General features: G+C 38.6%; 1 protein-coding gene across 1 annotated transcript in view; it reads left to right on the top strand.

The window, feature by feature from the left end:
• LOC122797805 (protein HEG-like) overlaps nucleotides 1-21,031 on the top strand; it is a 1,359,008-nt gene that overhangs the window by 189,696 nt on the left and 1,148,281 nt on the right. The gene's annotated exons all lie outside the window — the stretch shown is intronic.

Below are 21,031 nucleotides of genomic sequence, written 5' to 3' on the forward strand. Positions count from 1 at the left end.
ATATGGGAAGAGCTGTTTATGTGGGAATTTCTTTTACTTTGCTTGGTAAATGCAACATTTTAGGAATTTGCCTTTATGAAAATAATGTTGAGTACTGCAAAATAAAGCCCTTTAATTAGCTGAAGTAAATCTGTCTTTAATATTGTGAATGCTATTAGTGAGTAACTGGGTCTTTGTTTGGCTACAGAAAAGAAATATCTGAGAACAGCTAAATAGCGAAACTAAAACATCGAAACATAACATTATCAAATGCAGATAAAATCGTAAAATCATTCCTCGATTGGCCATAGCTGGCCAACATCAAGACTGCAACCAACCACGGTATGGGTCTTTGCCCCCCACAACCCCCAATGTGGGGGGGCTATGTCCCACATCCCCCCAACAATATATACCAACTCCGAGATTGCACTACAGTCAGGAAAAAGGAAAATTTACAAGGTTTCCTGTCACTTACCTTATCCATTGTATTACTTCCTGGTTGTTGGACGACTATGGCCATTTGGTGAATGATTTTTCAAAATTATCTGTGTTCGGTAATGTTACGTTCCAATGTTTTATATTCAATATTTAGCCGTTCACAGATTTTTTTTTTCGGCAACCAAACATGGACCTGAGTAACTCACATAAGTTCAAAGGTACTTACTAAGCTATTAATCACCTCTGCTTGGAGCAAAATTCTTGTCTATATTTGATTAATTCACAACACAAACTGTTAGAAACAAGCATTAAAGGAGTATCTGCTAAACTCATGAACCTGTTCCTGTACTGATCCAACTTAAATCTCCACTGCTTCTATTCTCCTCTGAACTGGAATGTTTATTCTTCATAAGTCTATAGCTCTGTAAGATATATTAATCTATCTGTCTTCAGTGTTGAATCTTCACAGGCTTTCCTCATTACTGTATTCTCCTCTCTGTTTCAACAATCCATTTTTCTGACTTTTTCTATATCACTAATAGGGCTCTTTGCAACTGTAAACTATACATCTGCTGTCTTATTTCATCACTGCATAGGCTTTTTACTGATTGTTAACTTCTGTGGTGCAATTGTTTTCTTAGGCTAAGTTTTTGCCTTACAGTTGTAATGATTTATATCTTGATTATGTATGACATATTTTTGCTTAAATGTATTTTTACAAAGTTTTGTATAATTCTTTTTCTAACTATGGAAAAAACTGTATTCATCTATTGTTAAATTGTTTAATTTTTGTTATATTTAACTTTCTATCAGAGCTTTTTTCCTTAGGTCTCTGTTGAAAAAGGGCATCTGCCCAGTTGGACTAACCCGGTTAACAAATGTCAAATAAATAATATGTGAGGGTTTTTAGAAGCCTAGCCCTGTATTCTCATTAGGTTTTTAGCCCTTGTTATTTAATTATGGACAGCTCAGTGCCAGGTAGAACATTTTCATGTTACCCCATCCATGAGGGGCAAGAATGCTAAACCAGGGGTGAATTTGTGGTTTTCCATCCATTCATATAGATTGCATTTGAAAAGACTAAGGGAATTACTTTTCTTTATGTGGACAGGAAGATGATTCCAATGAAGTGGTATTCTCTGCGATACATGTCTGTCTCTCCAACATGTTCTGTTTATGTTGCAGAGGTGATAATTATCACTTGAATGAGTGTTTATTCCTCCTTTGGGTTGGGGATCTGCATTAGATCACAGAGGATAGGATCTGTTGTAATTCTTTATTAGAGTTAGAGATTGCCCCTCAATGGCGTATATGATACTGAGAAGAGGGAAAAGACTTTGAAGCAGTCGGTGCAATTTTTATGATTTAGGCCCTTGATTTTCTTGGTGAGAAGATTTTGTGGTCATTCAAGTTGTGATAAGTGTTTGGACAGGTACATACTGAAGGTGGAATTATACTCAATGATCAGCCTAATAAGTACTGAGTACAGAGGAATGGTCACATTCCTGGACCCATATGCCGTACCCTTAATAATAACCTACACAATGAAGAAGGACCTTTTTACAACAGTGGGTACATAGTGATAGAAGCACAGTTTGTTGTCCACATACATAGATTCCCAGGTCCCTAACTGCTGAATCAAATATCAAAGCTGTGTTGTTGATGTGATAGTTACTAGAGGCATCATGATTGTCAAGGGAGACTATGATACATATTTTTGGTATTCAGTTTTAGTCCATCGTTATGACACCAACTATTTGTTTGGGAAAGGCCCACTTGGAAGATCTTGGTATCCTCTGGAGAGTTTATGGTGGTGCCAAGTTTACAGTTGTCTGCAAACTTGGTCAGCCACAAACCATTTACATTAGCTTTGACCTCTGAGAAGTAAATGCCAAAGAGGAGTATCCAGAGGACTGAACCCTGGGGTACACCCTAAATGACAAGTGTTTTGGAGGCAATAGAGCCATCTTCCCTAATTTACTGGTCTCTGTTTGTGAACCAATTTGCTATCCAATGAGTTATATATGTTTCTGGCAGGTCTATATTAGAACACCGAACATTAAAAATGTCGAGTGTTCTGATATCGAACCCTACCAATTGAAAATACAAAACATCGAACATTCAGAACAGCAAATATTTTCCTAGGGAAAAAATTTGCTGTTCCAAAACATATACAAATAACACAAGCACACCAAACAAACAGCAATCCACACACATACACCTAAACTCTTACACCTAACCCTACACTAAAGTATGCATACACCACTAACTATCCACTTACCTTAACCCAAACCCTAACACTAAGGTCCATCACTATCGCAGAGTCACCTCACCTGTGCCCTAACCCTAACTCACCTACCCCGCCCTAACCCTCATGTCCACACAATCACGCACTTAGCTGACCCGCGCCCTAACCCTAACTGACCTAACCCGCCCTAACCCACACGTCCACACAATCGCACACTTACCTGAACCCCACCTGTAACTTTCCACCAGAGCGCTGAAAATACTGAAGCAACAGAAACGGACAAGCAAATTCGTTCCCTAGGAAAAAAATTGGTTTTCTGTTTCTTTGATATTTTCAGGGTTGATATTAGAACACTCAACATTTTGAATGTTCGGTGTTCTAAAATAGACCCTTTCTGTCTGGTCAATAGGGATCCTGGTATGTTATCCAGCCCAGTAGAAGCTTTGTTTGTGGTTTTAAAAAAGTGCTTCAAGGACTTGTTCTTTGCAGATTTGGGGGTGGTTGGGGTGCAGGTGTGAGATCTGGGAATATAAGGGAAGAGGGAAGGGTGACATCTGAGCTAAATTTATCCACTAGTAGATGGGCTATGTCCTCAGAGTCTAAGTTTGTGATATCATTTACTATTAGCTATGTGCAGTGCTCGCCAGTGTTTCTGAAGTTTATAACACAGTTAAAGAAGGCTTTAGCATTATCTTTCACCTGGTTGGCTATATTTACCTTATATCTAGCTTTGGTTGATTTGATAATGGACTGTAGTTCCTTGTTAAGATTAGAAAGAACATTTTTGACATCTTGGTTGTTACATTTATTATTTTTACATGCAATGATTTTTTTTTCTCTTTTATTGTAGAGCTTGGTTATATTTAGGTTCCACGATAGTGGGTTATTTTTAAATTTGACATTATATTTGCTTCAGAGGATGACAGATGTATTCTATGCAGCTATTTATATGTTCATAGAATTTGGGAGTAAAGGATTCTGTATAGACAGTGAGGTCAACAGGTTGGAGGGGATGTCGAATTTAGCAGGTCATTACCCAGTTTTCATAGATTAGCCTTTGCACAAACTCTGAACACTGAGGTATTTAAGGCTACTTCCAATTTCAATCTTAAGGTAAATGTGACTAATTTATGTTCAGATTTCATGATGGAGGGAGTTAAAACTGGTGGGAAACAGTGCTGTCCGATATTGGTGAGGACAAAGTCCAGGATTTTGTTTCTCCTAGTTGAGATGAGGACTAAGTGGTCCAGAGAGTTTGTGTTTATGAAGTCCAGAAACTTCTGGGCATACTTGTTTGAAGATGGGGATGTATACATTTTCCAGTTGATGATGGGGCAGTTGAAGTCACCTATAAGAGTGGTGCTTGGCCTAATGCATAGGGACTTTTTACAAGTCAGGTAGAAGATATGGGCTGAGAAGTGCATAGAGGGAATCCTATAATTTGTTATGATGTGTTTAGGGGTTTTGTTAATGGAACATTTGATAAATATAGAGACATGGCCACCTGTAGTGCCTTCATCTAGAGCATTGGGTCTGAACACGGGGTAGGTGTTGAACACCTACACTGATAGGGTGCTCCCAGGGCTCTTGAATCAGGTCTCCATAATGAGGCATATATCAACACATTCCAGGATAAAGTGCTTGTAGGGAGTGAAGTTTTTATTAAGGTTCCTAGTGCCGAGCAGCAATACCTTAATGCTCTCTGGATTCTGTTGATTTGTGTTGGGAAGACTAACATTGCTTTAAAAAGGCGCTGTGGGGGTGGAGATGGTTTTAGCCAATATATAGAAGCATTGAGGAGAGTTGCAGGCCATCCCTGGCAAAGCAGTTAGGACTGTTACAATCTACTCCCAGGCTGATATATATTGCATCCCTTTAGAATGACACCAGTATCTAAGGCGAGGGTGGAATTCAATTCTATGTTGATCACATTTATCTCATTCACTGCAATGGAGCTCAGGAAGTTTGCACTGTAACAGAATCAAATTATGTCCTCACATTTCAAACAAATGTTTCTATATTTGGAACCACAGGGATTAGGAAAGAAGCATAAACGGCAAACTCTTCAGCACAAACTATTTTTATAGTGGTAGTATTCTTTAGGTTCTAGGTCTTAATCTGAATTTTATAAGATACAGTTGCATAATGATAAAGGTGTTTAGCTTAGAGACACAAGGCTCAGGGTTTGAATCTCATGTGGGATAACTGGCTACTCTTAAAATGGCCCAGAAGGGCAGTTAGCCTAGTACTAGTCTACGAGTAACTGTTACATTTGCAATATTTTGTAAACAACTTACAATATCTCAGCAATCACAAGTTACACACATACTGTCAACAGCATTTTATACAAGTTGAGAGCTTTCATATGAGGCTAATGAGTCCTGTCTGTGCTGCTTACTTGTTAAGATATTTAGAAAAAAATGAAAATTATATCTATATAAATTATTGAAACACAGGTGCCCAGTAGGAAGGTAGCTGGAATAAAGAAGCTGAACCACGACAAAGTAAAATATTCTTTTTTTTAATACAAAATGGTGAGCACTCAGCAACAGCACTTAAATACTATAATTCATTACTAAAACAACCAATCCTACCACTCAAAGTTAATTCAGCACTCAGCAATTAATTAATTACTATGGTTACGTTTTGCCCTTAGTTAATTGCTGAAGTCAGAACACTGTTTAAAAAACACATGCACAAAATGTAAAAACAAGAACATATGGATGAATATAAATAAAATACATAAAAAGTCAGTGAATAAATACATATACCCATGTTCCCCATTTAGTAACTGCTTGTGTGTATGGGTATAAGCATAAAAATATATGTACATTTATATAAAAATATAAGCAGTACACACTCAACTTAATACATATGTTCTGCCTAATAAATACACATGCTGTCCACCTAGTAAATACAAATGCTTTAAACACATGCAGGGCTTTGGGTCAGTATGACATTATTTCTTGAGCTGCTTCTAGCATAGATATCACTAAAGACAAGTATTTGTTGAGATGTATGTTTATATGTATATTTATATAAATGCACATATATTTTTATCATAGATAAAAACTAGATACACTGCCTAAATGGAACAACAAAAGCCCTGTGAAATGTTGGATTTTGTTAGTTTTATGTAAGAAACAATATGTCACTTCCTTTAAGGCAGTCCAGAATAATAGTAAAAAACAAACACTATTCTTAAAAACCTAAATATTTGGATGCAAAATAAATAGCACTGTCCCAGTGGACTGTACCATTTCTGAGAAGGTACACCACCTCTGACTGTGAAGTTGCTATGGAATATAATAATACTGGCAAACTTTGCTCATTGATAGATACTGCCCTCCAACAAACCATATCAACCACAAGTGTTCTTTCCTCTCATGTATGTATGTATGCCCCCAAAATGATAGCCCATTTTTGTACACTAATTTCTTACTGAGAAAAGAATGAAAAAATATAAAAACTACAGTAACATTTTGCTGTTTTAGCTTGTGATTGGTAAACACATACACTGTCCCTAACAAGTCATAACACTTTTTTGCTAGCAGTGATTATATGATGACCATGTACAAGATGCCTCCACATCCCTTCCCCAAAGCAGTATCTCAGTTCCCTGCACACCTCTGATGCTTGATGGTGAGGAAAGTGAAAGAAAAAATAATCAGCTACTACAGTAATGTAGTAATTTCAACATGTTGCTCTTCAATAATGTAGTAATTTCAACATGTTGCTCTTCAACACATACACTCATCCCCAAATGTGCACTAAGCACTTCTTGGAGATTAACAGCACTGAGCTAAAATCAGGGGCAATTGTGAGACTGGGGCTTACCTCAGTAAAAGCAAATAGCACAATAGAATTCTGCCCATGCTGTCCTTAGCATTGGTGGGGCTTTCCAAGCTCTCCTGATCTCTCTTTCTCTCACTGAAATAAGCTCATCCCCCTCTGTGGAAACATGCAAGCATTCTGGAGTAAAGCAAATAATGCACCCTCTCATCATAAAAATGAGGCGCAGATTTTTTTAAACAAGAATTATCCAACTACAATGTCTTGCAATAGTCCTTCCCATGAAAAAGGTTTAAATCTTCTCCCTATTCACCACTGTGACATCATCCTCTCTGGTATTCCAGCCAACCACAATGCTTAGATACGCAGACTGGACCTAATAGAAACCATTCTCAGACTGCAGGTCTAGACTGAATGAATAGATCAATAATTAGCAGTTACTCAAAAAAAAAATCTTGCAATTGCAGCTTGGCTCTTACTCGGCTTTTCACAAACCAGAGCCAAACTTATAGTCAGGCCCAAGCCAAGCTCAAGCTTGCTCTGGCTTCCCCACCTCTAAAAGGAAGTCATACCTTCCTCCCATGTTTCAGGTGCTATATCTAACTAACCTTGAGGATGTCTGCCCTACAGCAGTTCAAAAGCTGTGAATCTAGATAGGCTTATGGTATTTTTCTTATGGCAAAGAGATGCTATGTCAGTAGATTGTTCTAGTTTTTCTCATCTATCTCTTTAGCCTTTCATAACATAGGCTTTAAAGTTTTGTTAAAGCCTTCATCTAGCCTTTCTCTATAAACGTGGTATACATATATCCTTAGCTTTTCCCCTTCAAAGTACTGGCAAAGTTTATGCTTTACTCTGGACATGAATGGGACTGCCTTGGTCAGTAAGAATTTCTCAAGAGAGTTCCTACCCCTAGACAGGAGCATTACTACTTCTTTTTGCTGCATTGACTTTGCATTGACACTTCACAGGTATACTGTCTCAGGAAATATTTTGTTGCATAATCAGTAATTAGCAGGATATATGGCCATTATTTGACTTTAGAACTGGAACCACAATGTCTATCACTCTGTATTCAAAGGGAACCTCTGGGATGGCCAAATGTGTTAGAGGATTCTTAAATCTTGGGTTGGTTGCTGTCTTTGGACATAAAACCAAACATCATACCAAAAATGAATTAGGTGTTGCTACAATGAATACAGACTCTGTGACAGGATGCAAGCTGGAAAGCAGTTCAGCCAAGTTGGCTTGGGATTCAGAATATACTTCTTATAGGAAAGAGAGACAAGAAATGATGTGGGAATTGTGGTAAAACAGAGTCTTCTGAAGACAGTGAGGGATGTTGTCAGAATCTGTGACAAACTTATGGCAATCTGACTCAAGTATAAATTTAGGGTAGTCTTCATAATATGGGCTTATGCCCCATAACAGGGCTTTGACGAAGAGGAAAAGTCAGCATTCAGACAACAGTTGCAGGACCTACTAAGTAAATTAGGGAAAAATTATTTAATGTTGAGAATGGAGGACCTGAATGCTTTTATGTGGACAGTTTGAAGAGGGTACAAATACTGTGTGGATTCACATTGATGGGACAACAGGAACAAGGAAGGAGAAACCATTCTTGACACATGATTTGCCAACAGACAGTCACAAGATCATATACAAGAGTGGTCAGCATGCATCTCAGACAGCCTTCCTTCTAGAAAGGAAAGGACCCTGAAGTAAAATCTGAGATTACAAAGTCATCTCCAGTGAAAGGGGCATATCCCAGCATAAACCACTGGTGGCCACAATAAGCTGAGAACAGTGTCAGAGAAGACTATATGGCCAAAAGAGACAAAGTTATTTATCTGGAAATTGACTGGAGAGAAAATACATGACTTCAAGGAAATGCTCAGGGTTATAGCACCTCAGGAAGAAGAGGAAATAGGTGAAGCCAAAGAAGAATGGCAACATCTCAAAACAGCATGTGTGAAAAACTGTAGAACAGATATGTGGCCAAGACATGTATGGAAATAAAGGGCAAAAGGAAAGTTGATGGAGAGTGAAGGAAGTTACTGAAAGAAAGAAGGAGTGTAGAAAAGAAATGATGGGCCAGTCTAATAAGGAATACTAATTGCTAACAAAGTGGAGAAGATAGAAGTCTCAATGGCAAAGAATGTGGCATCAGAGAAACTTTACCAGCTTCTGGAAAGTAACTCATCAGATGGTGCAAAGAAAGTCCATCAGGTTGCAGAGCAATGACAGAAAGACAAAGAAGATGGTCATCAGACACCATTCATAAGGGATGCCAACAACACAACAGTCTACTCATCAGTTCAGAGGGCATTAAAGGAAGATGGAGGAAATACTTCAATTAGCTTCTGAATGAAGAAGACTGCACAGGAGCAGTACTGTCCCAGGCACAGCCTGTGATGGAAGAGGAAGCAGAACCTACCCTAGAAGATGCACAGTGGAAAATGAAGTCTGGGAAAACAGCAGGCACATATGAAGTCACATCGGGTATGACCAAAATGGTGGGTTAGTTACGGGAGAATAGCTTCTGAGGGTTCTCATTATGGTATGGAGAACAAAATCCATGGTACCACGTTAAAAATAAGGAGTTACATAACGATTAAAAGGGTAGAACAAAATAGGTAATAATTGTATAAAAAGATCCCAAAATCCACCGTTAACCGAAGACGTGAAATACATGCAGTCACAGCGTGCTAATAATATTAAATACTACTCAAAATGGGTTAGTAAGTATGAATTTGATGGTAAATTAGAAAATTCCTCGCTTGTCAAACAGCTTAAAACTGATTCTAGAGGTTGAGTAAAAAAGCAACGTCAATTAGGAATTCCTCAGGCACACAGGTGGATTGAGGAAGTAAACCGAAGGGAACAAAAGAGTAATAATTCAAAAGCAATGTTTTTAGATAAGGAGGCCAATAACTTAGTAATAGCGTCAGCCCCTCCGCCTCCCTTACCAGAATATGAGGCAAGTGAACAAGTTAGTCCACCCCTGTGATATCCTGCTGTCACCGTAAGTAGAGACACTAAAAAAGCGAAACCGTTTATTAGAGATCCCGGCGAGACCAGGTCTCGAACATGGGCCGGAAACTCAAAAGGGGACATTGAGTTATATCATATGGGTAGAAATTCACGATTTATGAGTGAAGAAATATGCCCACTTACAGAAGTGCCTAATCCTCAAGCAGGGCAAGAAGGTCAGAACCCGACTATTCTAGTGTATAGACCCTGGACTCCGGAAGACATCCGGAAAGCCACTGAGGGAATTCCCCATACAAAAGTTAACTTTAGAAAGTTCTTAGAAGATTTGCAAGGAATGAGGCTAAGTTATAATTTAAACGGAGAAGAGGTAGAAAAAGTAGACAAATTGTGGGACCAGATTGGCACATGATTACTGGTGACTGGAATCCCCGTGACGTTGCGCTCAGGCCCCTCCCACAAAGTAGTGCAGAATTAGACAACAGAGTGAAAGGTCTTACAGACCGAATCTCTGAGAAATGGAAACCTAGGGCAGACTGGACTTGCATTAATCAATGCATCCAGCAAGAAGGTGAAGCTATTGACCGATATTATGCCAGACTATTAGAATGTTTTAATAACCATTGTGGAATGCAGGTTCCTGAAGATCAGACACACGATTCCCCATATGAGCAGCAGTTAAAGAATGCATTTTTGAAAGGCAGTATTGCACTTATAAGCAGCTTTATTACAAAGCACATGGTAGATCATCGTACAAGCAGGTTACAGTCATTACTTGAATATGCTAGGCATGCCGAAAGGCATTTTAATAGCAAAAAGAAAAAGAAAGCCCAAGTATTTTCTGTAGAAGATGGAGCAGAAGTATATGTAGTACAGTCCGGGAAAAAGGGCAAGAGAAATGCCCAGGGAAACAAACAATCTGATCAGCGATTAGAGGACTTTGAAGGGCGAAAGAAAAGGGGTGAATGTTTTAAATGCGGTAAAAAGGGACACTTGGCAAGGGATTGCAAGAAAAACAAGAAAGCAATCACGGAAGATAAGGAGGGTGAGGACTGACTATATGATAGTCAGAAATCACTAGAAGGGGATAGCAGAGAAGGGACAAATGAGAATGTGATAGAGGGAGTAGAGAATGTGACAGAAGAAATAGAGGAAGTGCAGGAAGTCACGGATAGTGAAGATAATGAAATATTAGATTTGGCTTTATTGAGCTTAGAGCTCTATTTAGCAGACACAAAACCAGAAGTTACACTCCTGGTAGAAGGGAGGGAAGTCAGATTCTTGTGTGACTCAGGGGCATCACGGACCCTGATACATCCCTCCAAACTGCCAGAGAACTCAGAGTCACCTGATTACATATTAGTGAAAGCAGCTAATGGACAGCTGTATTGGGAGCCCCTCTCCCATAATATTGTGATAACTGATCCTGTTTCAGGATTGACCCAGAAAAGCAAAATTGTTGTTTCTGCAAAATGCCCAGTAAACCTCTTGGGCAGAGACCTTATGCAGCTATTTGGTATAGCAGTAGTTCCGACTATGCAGGGTATGGAAGTACAGCGACAAATTGATACCTTTGCAGTGCAAACGGAGGGTAAAATGTTTTATTGGTACAGCCAGGACTTGGTTATGACTGGTCCAGGGGCAGTGACCGAAGAGTTGATGAATGTAGCCATCAGCAAGTTCCTCTCCCTTGACATTGATAAACAGCATTTGTTGCACTGTACTCTGTATTATTGTAATACACCAGGACCTGATAAGGAATATGAGCAAGAATTGTTTAGAAATCGTGCAAACAGATTGATATTACGTAATCAGCACTGGGACACAGAAGGGAACAGTGTAGCCAGCTGTTCATTGCCCCAGGAGTTCTTTGCACTCTATAAATCTAACCGATTACCACATGTTAGCTTAACTAAGGACAATAATGTAAAATGGGTAGACTTAGGAGAGAAACTCAAAAGATGGGAAAAACAGACAGAGTTAGAAGTGTCAGAACAGGGAATACAAATGCAGGAGCTGAATTGGATAACTCAGACCCACCCAGCTGTACACTTGCAGTCTAGCAAGGACAGCTGATTAGCACTCCTATTGAAGGAGGAAGAGAATGCCTTACAGAATATACCAGAAACTCTCTGGTCAACAGGAAAATCAGATGTAGGACTTATTCGTACAGCGGGACCAGTTACTATTACGCCAAAGTCAGCATTTAGACCACAAAAAAGACAGTATCCCTTAAGAAAAGATGCAGAGGTAGGAATCAAACCTATTATAGCAGCTTTACTTAAGGAAGTGGTCCTGGTGGAATCTCCTGATTCACCATGTAACACACCCTTATTTCCTGTTAAGAGAGCAAATGGAGAGTGGTGTATGGTCCAAGATTTGCAAGCTGTAAATGACGCAGTAATACCAAGGGCACCTATGGTGCCAGACTCACACACCCTGTTGAATGATTTAAAACCTCAACAGAAATATTTTTCTGTGGTAGATATTAGCAATGCGTTCTTCTCGATACCGATACACCCTGACAGCCAGTATTGGTTTGCATTCACATTTCAGGGGAAAATGTATACATCTACGCGACTACCACAGGGATATTGTGAAAGTCCAACAATATTCTCACAAGAAATGGCAAGCAACTTGGCGGGATTTACCCCAATAAGAGGTAGCCAGATTTTGCTTTATGTTGATGATATCCTGCTGGTGTCCCCCACCCAGCAAGATTGTAAAGAAGACACCATAGCGCTATTACAATTTTTAGCCACTGAAGGACATAAAGTAAACAAAAATAAACTGCAGCTTTGGAAAAAACAAGTTACATACCTAGGATATGTAATATCCAAGGGAGGTAGGACATTAGATGAGGACAGAAAATTAGCGATTTTGCAAGCACCAAAACCCACTACCAAGAGGAAATGATGTCCTTCCTGGGTACAACTAATTTTTGTCGTAGTTGGATTCCAAACTATGCCTTGGAATCTGCACCATTGACTAACCTGATTTATAAAAAGCCTATGGCAGCACAGGATTTGTTACAATGGACACCAGAAGCAGAATCTGCTTTCTGCAAACTGAAACAGTTAATAGCATTCTCATTAGTTTTGGGATTACCAAACTATCATAAACATTTTTTCCAAACAGTAGATTGTAAGCAAGGTTATATGACATCAGTGTTAACAGAGCAGCATGGGGACAAGCAATGCCCTATTGCTTATTATTCATCACAGCTGGACCCAGTGGCATGGTCTCTACCCCACTGTGTACAAGCAGTAGTTGCAGCTGCAATGGCAGTACAGGCTTCGGACTCAGTAGTTTTATTCCACCCTCTCACATTGAGAGTGCCTCATGCAGTCGCGATTATTTTACTGCAAGAGAAGATAGCATATCTTTCCCCTGCTAGGCATATTTCCTGTATGACTATATTGTTGAGCCAACCTCATATGACAATTGAATGATGTATGACTTTGAACCCTTCTACCTTGCTCCCAACCCCTGCAGATGGCACACCACACAGCTGCCTGCAGGTGATTGAGCAAAAGACACTGCCTAGAAAAGACCTTACAGATGTTCCCTTGGATGATGCCAAGGTGACATACTACGTGGATGGCTCATGCAAAAGGGGTTCTGCAGGACAGAACCTAGTAGGATATGCAGTAATTTCTGGCAGCACAGGTTTCGGCCTCAGTAGTTTTGTTCCACCCTCTCACATTGAGAGTGCCTCATGCAGTCGCGATTATTTTACTGCAAGAGAAGGTAGCATATCTTTCCCCTGCTAGGCATCTTTCCTGTATGACTATATTGTTGAGCCAACCTCATATGACAATTGAATGATGTACGACTTTGAACCCTTCTACCTTGCTCCCAACCCCTGCAGATGGCACACCACACAGCTGCCTGCAGGTGATTGAGCAAAAGACACTGCCTAGAAAAGACCTTACGGATATTCTCTTGGATGATGCCAAGGTGACATACTACGTGGATGGCTCATGCAAAAAGGGTTCTGCAGGATAGAACTTAGTAGGATATGCAATAGTTTCTGATATTGAGATTATAGAAGCAAAATCTTTACCACACAATTTATCTGCACAGGCAGCAGAATTGATTGCCTTGACATGGGCATGTACCTTAGCAAAGGGTAAATTTGTGAACATTTTTACTGACAGACAGTATGCTTTTTCTACTGTACATGTTTTTGTGCAACAGTGGAAAAATCGAGGAATGATAACATCTACTGGCAAACCAATCAACCATGCACAGTTTATTTTAGATCTTTTAGAATCGATTCAGTTACCTCAGAAAGTAGCTATTTGTAAATGCACAGCTCATACCAAGCAACAGGACAGGATTTCAAAAGGTAATGCGAGAGCTGATACAGCTGCAAAGCAGGCAGCTTCAGAAGTATTTCTTTTGAATGAGGAATTACAACCCTCTGAGATTTTAGACTTAGAAATGTTAAAGACAATGCAGACACTTACTACAGAAGTTGAAAAACAAAGATGGGCAAAATGAGGAGCAATTCTCGAAAAGGGGCTGTACATCTTTAACGAAGGAAAACTGATATTACCGTCTAATTTGTTTAGATATGCAGCTTTGTTGAGCCGTGGGCAGTGCCATGTCTCAACAGGGGGGATGGTACAGCTGGTGAACCAAGTGTTCACGACGTATGGATTCTTAAACTATACTAAAAAATTTTGTTTGATGTGCCATGTTTGTAAAAAACATCATGCACAAGGGGCGTTAAAGCCCAAGCAAGGGAGTTTACCTACACCACCGTATCCATTTCATACTATCTGTATGGATTTCATAGAGTTGAATAAATGTGAAAAGAAGTATTGTCTTGTCATTGTAGATATGTTTTCCAGATGGGTGGAAGCCTTTCCGACTAAAAATCCAGACGCAGCAACTGTGGCCAAAGTCCTTGTTAAAGAAATCATCCCTAGATTCGGCATTCCGGAAAGGATCTATAGTGACAACCACACACAGTTCGTAAACCAGACCATACAACAGTTAAGTAGACATTTTGGTATTTCTTTAAAAAATCATTGTGCGCATCACCCACAATCTGCAGGGCTAGTAGAGAGGCATAATGGGATTTTAAAGAATAAGCTATGGAAGTTAATAGTAGAAACGCAGAGAAATTGGGTGTACTGTCTACCCCTGGCACTGTTGAGCATGAGAACTGTTCCGAATGCAAAAGGATTGACTCCTTTTGAAAAGTTATTTGGAAGGGCTTATTATATACCTCAGTGGAAATCTCTCATGCCCGCAGACCAGGAAGCTGACAGTACACTAGCTGAGTACATGCGAAATTTGTTAAATTCTAAACATTTGTTACAGTCAAATTCTGTTTCAGATAAAGAAAGAACCAGACCGTCAGAAGTGGCAGTGTCCCCCAGAACTTGAGTTTGTGTGTAGTCAGTAAAGAGAAAGAATTGGGGATCACCAAAGTGGGAAGGTCCATATCAAGTGCTTCTGTCGACACCCACTGCAGTCAAGATAGCGAAGCACGCCTCCTGGATCCACCTGATGCACTGTAAATTAGTAAAGAACTTTGAACTGGACAAAAACCTTGTCACATGCCAAGAGTAATAATGATAGAGTCCAGAAGAAACAGGAATGCAGAACAACCCTTTCCTCAGAAGTATTGCATAATCATCCTGTTAACTGTACTGGTGACAATAATCTTTTTGTTGTGGACTTTCCTTTTCCCAGCCACACAGACTAAACTGAATAAATGTGAAGCATTACTCATTGACTGGCATCCAAACTTTAACACTTACCAGGCAATTAAGTATGTGTATGCTGAGACTTTCAATGTTTTGAATTGCTGGATTTGCACAGCTTTGCCGACAGCATACAGGGGTTATTAATGACTACAGTCCCCCGAGGGGTCAATGAGACCTAGGAGAACTTGATTTATGATACCTCAATCATTACATCACAAGATAAAATAGCATTGCACTTGTCTGTTCCACAAAAAGGAACTGTGTGTTTTTCTAAAAAATGATACTGTTCAGGTGGGTTGGAGCAATTGCAATGTGACTGTTCCTTATAAATGTTACACTAAAGGTAACAAAGTAGATTTTTATTGTAATACAAACTATGATTCATTTCTTGGATTGATGCACAAAACACTTGATGAAGTAAAACATAATTCTGTTCTTTATAAACAACTGTCTATAATAGATAGAAAAATGTTTCATGCAGGGCGAGTGTATATTCATAGCAAAGTTACTACTAAAGTAAAGGATTGTTACTTTGTGTGTGGTAGAAAGGCATACAAATGGTTACCTGAGAATTGGTCCGGCAGTTGTATTTTGGGTTACCTGATTCCGGCCATATGACTCACTGCAATTTTGCCACGAGGAAAAATTCGAAATGTCCGAGAGGTCGTCAAGAAACCTATAAATGCAGTGGGACAAATCGATGCGCATTGGAAAGACCATCATTCCATAGGCAAAGGACTGACACATATGGACTTGAGTGATAGCGTTATATCGTGGGCAGGCATATTACCGGCATATGGAGCTGCGAAATCGATCTGGGAGCTGAGAAAACTGTCGAAACATCTCAAAGTAATGAGTAATGCAACTTTTTCCACTCTCAAATTGGTGACTGATGAACTGAATGCTATGAGAACTGTAGTGCTTCAAAACCGCATGGCTCTCCACTTCACCCTAGTGGCAAGAGGTGGTGCTTGCACTTTAATCCAAGAAGAATGCTGTTCATATATTCCTGACCATAAACACGAGATAGACAATCATCTTGAGGTAATTCAGCAAGTGTCGGCCATGACCAGACCAGGCCCAAACCCACTGACGGACTTTTTCCAGAAATGGTTTGGGGGGTGGGGTACCATCCTAATGAACATCCTGATTGCCATTTGTGTAGGAATGCTCCTACTGGAAGTATGTGTTTGTTGTGGCATCCCCTGCATGAAAAGACTGATTAAAGACCTTATAGACATGTCAGTTTCGAAACCTTATATCAAAGTATTGAGTGTGAAGAACTATTAAAAGATTGAAAATGCTTTCATAAGTTTAAACTGAATGATTCTCTTAACAGCAAATCCTGAGTGGAAGAGGTTAGGAGAAGAAAACAAACTGTTTATGCTTATTTTGAAAGTAGAATAAAGTATTAAAAGGGGAGAAATGTCAGAAAAATATGTATTAATGTGTGTATTAGTAACATGTTTAGTGCATTTAGAGCTTGAAAAGGGTTGACACATTTATTCCTTTTCATACTTTATAAATCAAACAAACTGCAGATGCTTTCTGACCTTGTATTGTTAGCTAAAATCTTGCTTGTGCCTTGGAAATTTACTGAGAAACAGATGATTTCTGCTTATGTTAGGAAAATGATGAATAGAACAATACTACTTGTATGAAGCTTAGACAAGAAGTTCCGTTTGTGCTGTGAGAAAATACACAGCTGTAGAAGCTATAGATAATTAGGACAAAGCCTGTTTGAAAATATGAACTGCAATCAGCATTTGCTTGTATCTGAATTAGAAGAGTACCTTGAAATGTAACACTGTACAATGGAAACTTGTAGACAAATTAGAGCCCACCAAGGCCAGGTTGTTTTTCTCAAAAGTTTCTCACAAATCTAGTCATGTCAGCAGAAAATCTGAGTAACATCTGCTGTAGAACAATACTGAAAGTTGTGTTTGATTACATCAGCCATAGAAGGCCATGTCTTGTAAAACAGTATAAGAATAAACATACTTCCTGTTAGTAGTTAGACAAATCCTTGTATTTGCATGTTTTTGTCTCCTTGCTGCAAGTAAATAAATATACCTTAACTGAACCTTACGTGTATTGGTCTTTGAAGTTTTTTCCTTTGACACTACCCATCCTCTTATATTCTCTCCTTTCTCTTTCACTCTAACAGCTCTATCACATTTTAAAGTACTTGACACTTACTCAATTAACTTCAAAGCACAAAATAATCTTTCTACTTAACCCCTCCCTCTCTGTCTTTGCATCTCTACATTACAAGATTGAACTAGAACGTGTTTTCTTTCACAAAGACTGTACTATATCATTAAGACTGTACTATAAGATCGTTTGTACCTGAAAGGAATGTACAGTATTACCTGCTTCTCACATGCTTACTGTAACTGTTTTACTGTACTGTAGTACCTTCCTCCTACAAGTTTTACTATAACTGTAATTATTATATTTGTACCTTATGTTTTTGTTTATTCTGTATTTAAATTTTGTAATGTGGAGCTTTTCTCCCTGGGCCTCTGCTGAAAAGGGACTCTTTTTGGCCCAGTCTGACTTTCCCAGTAAACAAATGGCAAATGAATACATAAATAAATAAATAAACTGAGTACAGGCAAGACAGTAGTCATGGCAGCTACTGGGGAAATCAGAAGAAGCTGAAAACTGAGATAGAAGCAAAGTTGTGGAAAAGGTTAACAAATCAGGTATTTAGGGGATATGGTTGAGGAGAAGGGAAGTCTGAATGATGGGGTCGAATGTAGAATCAGAGGTGCTGCACCTAACTAGCAGAAAGGGTTAAGACCAGTGTGTGAGAAAAGAATGCTAAAGAAATTGAAAAATAAGCTGTATAAAACAATTACTTCAGTACCGCAGTGAAGGTAGAGCAGCTGAGGAAGCTTAAGGTAGCAGGGATGAAATATCTAAGATGGGAGGTAGGAAGCACACTTTTGGCAAATGAAGAACTGAGGACAACAGAGCAGCAGACAAAGTAGCCCCAGTTGCAGAGGAAGTCAAGAAGAACATAATACAGTGGTTTGTTCACATGTTTAAGAAAGCAAAACATGATTTGATAATGATTTGGGACAGACAAGAAGAAGACGAGGAAGTGAGGATATCCTGCTAACAGATGTTTTGGATTGCATGTAAGAAGAACTGTGACTGTCAGGCATAAATGTCAAAAAGGACAGCGGCTTTGAAAAGACACAGATAACAACAGTTGATTGACATTCTGACTGCGGTTAGAAATGAAAAAAAGGTGGCTGATGATGATGAAAATCTTGATCATACTCCATTGTTACATTCTTACATGGTCTTTGTTTAACAGACCGCTGTCTAGTTTTAGTAGTTTTTACAGACGTTACTGTCATCAGCTGTGCAGTACATAGCAACACATGATTTTCTAGAGCATTTAAAGCAAACTTGTTCAAATCAATATAGTTATCTCTTACTTACAGGCAAACAAATGCATTTATGTGAAGGCTTATTACTGTTCCTTTGTGTGTTTAAGTCTTTTTTACAATCTACAATTTTACTTAGTAACAAATGTAACACCAAGTCATCTAGCTGTTCAAAAAGACTTAGGGTCACTCTGGAATACTCGCTTCTTTAAAATACTAGAGATTGCCCTTTTAAATTTATCTTCAGGCACAAGTTCTGAAATATTACATATACTATTTATATGGGATTCTAGCCACAATTTCAAAATATGTACTAAATATGTTGTTTGTGATCTGAACTGTCAGTCCCTATAAAATGTTCAGTTATGAAACTTTTAGGACTGTGTATCAGGTAACCCCCCCCGCAGTGCTTCCTGTAATCTCTTGTTTCAGTGTCTGATGTTATCTGCATCAGGGTCTTCTAGATCCACTTATGTTGTTAGTACCTATTCAGTTGGGTGGGTTGACACATTTCTGATACATTATTATCTGGGCCATTTTTTTCCTAGCTGCATATATTTTAAAAACAAATAGAAAAACCCAACATCCTCTGGCTCAGGTTCTCCAGGGATAGCCCCGAATTTGAGGAATCCCCCTGATGTGAACAACTGAGTAGCCTGGGTAGAAATCTGCTGCTGTAGGGTGAGCAGATATTTATCCATGGCAGCACAGCTCTCTTGACAGCAGAATGTTGAATTATAAAATCTTTACTGGAGGCTGAGCGTGAGTTTTTAGTTCAGTGGTCAGAAGTTGCACACGTCTTCAAAAGACAGTTTTGGATTTTCTTAAAGTCACAAACAGTTTCTCCATTTTCTACCAAAAACAATACTCACAGGAAAAATGCAGAAGAACCGGCCTCACTCGAGTTATCTACCCTGAAGGTAACTAACTAGCTCCTTAACCCACAACACGGGGTTCTGTGGTTTTATACTCTACAGACTGATTTTAGTTGGGAAAAATAACTCAAGCAAGCAGGCCTTCATGAGGAAAATTACAATATAAAAAGAATGGACTTTTGCCCAACAAAAACACTAACACAGTACAGTGTGCTGTTTCTAACAAACAATATAGTTACTGTAGACAGCTTTCAGGTTTAAATGTAATTTTGTTACAGTAAGTATAATTCAGAAAAAAAATGCTGTTCGGATCAAGCAGTTCTGTCTGGAGTCAGAATAAATTTGTTTCACTAGTTCCTGCTCTGCAGGCTTTCTTTCACAGTTCAAATCAAAATTCCTTTAGACTCAGATGTAACATTTCCTCAAAGACAGGATTCAGGAGCAGCACTTACAGATACCATCTCTTTGAAGTTTCATAGACAGGGATAAATCAAAAGTAGTCAACTAAATTATTTTCTAAAGGGCTTAACTTTCTTACCTTACAGGAATATCCTCTGGATTACCTTCTTTCTTTTTTCTGGTATATGTTACTCCTTCTGGAGTCCTATCAGGCCTTTATTAGACCTAATTGCCATGAATCTGCCCATTAAATATTCATGTGTGCTATCCCTCATTAAATCAAATATGTTTTCCTGTTTCTAGGTTAGTATTATTATAACTATTAAAGGGACTGCCCACTACTGTGCTACCTGAACCTTCTGAGCTAACACATGAAAAGGGGACAGCCACCATTATGATATGAAACACTCCCCACACCCCCCAGCTAATTATAAATATTAACTCCAAGATGACTCAGTCCCCTGGGGAAGGGACCTCAACCCCCACTCCAGGGACAGTTGCTCTCATATAGCTGTCAACCGTCTGCCTATTTTGACCAAAGTGGGTTGACAATAAACTGGTCAACCATCTACATTTTTGCTTTATCCAGGACACACACACACACACACACACACACATATATATATATATATATATATATATATATATATATATATATATATATATATATATATATATATATATATATATATATATATATATATATATATATATAAAACAACATTATCTCTGTGTATGGGAAGATACCCTTTCCCTGGGGACTGTGTGGTCTTGGAGTTAGAATAAGGTATTAGCAAGGGGAATAGGGGGAACAGCTTTCCATATGCTGTTTGCTATGTGGCTTTCACCCCTGCAAAAAATTACGTTTTCTTTATGTTATTTTTTTTTAATTTTGCATCTGCTGAGATTAATTCTTGGCACATGTGTAGTAGTGTGTCAAAATGCATAATTTCAACCAATTTGTTTCAACATTATGCATGTCGGCACACATTTTAATTTAAGTATATATATATATATATATATATATATATATATATATATATATATATAAAATTAAAATACCTATATTTTGACATTCTAGTCATACTATATTTTTAAATGTTTATTACTTGAGACTTTCGTCTGTATTGGGGAAATGTATTTGAGGTAAAATGTAAAATAGATACTTGAAACATGCCAAACAGT

Source organism: Protopterus annectens, chromosome 3.part1, assembly GCF_019279795.1.
Source record: "Protopterus annectens isolate FY-2018-M chromosome 3.part1, PAN1.0, whole genome shotgun sequence".
NCBI lineage: Eukaryota > Metazoa > Chordata > Ceratodontiformes > Protopteridae > Protopterus > Protopterus annectens.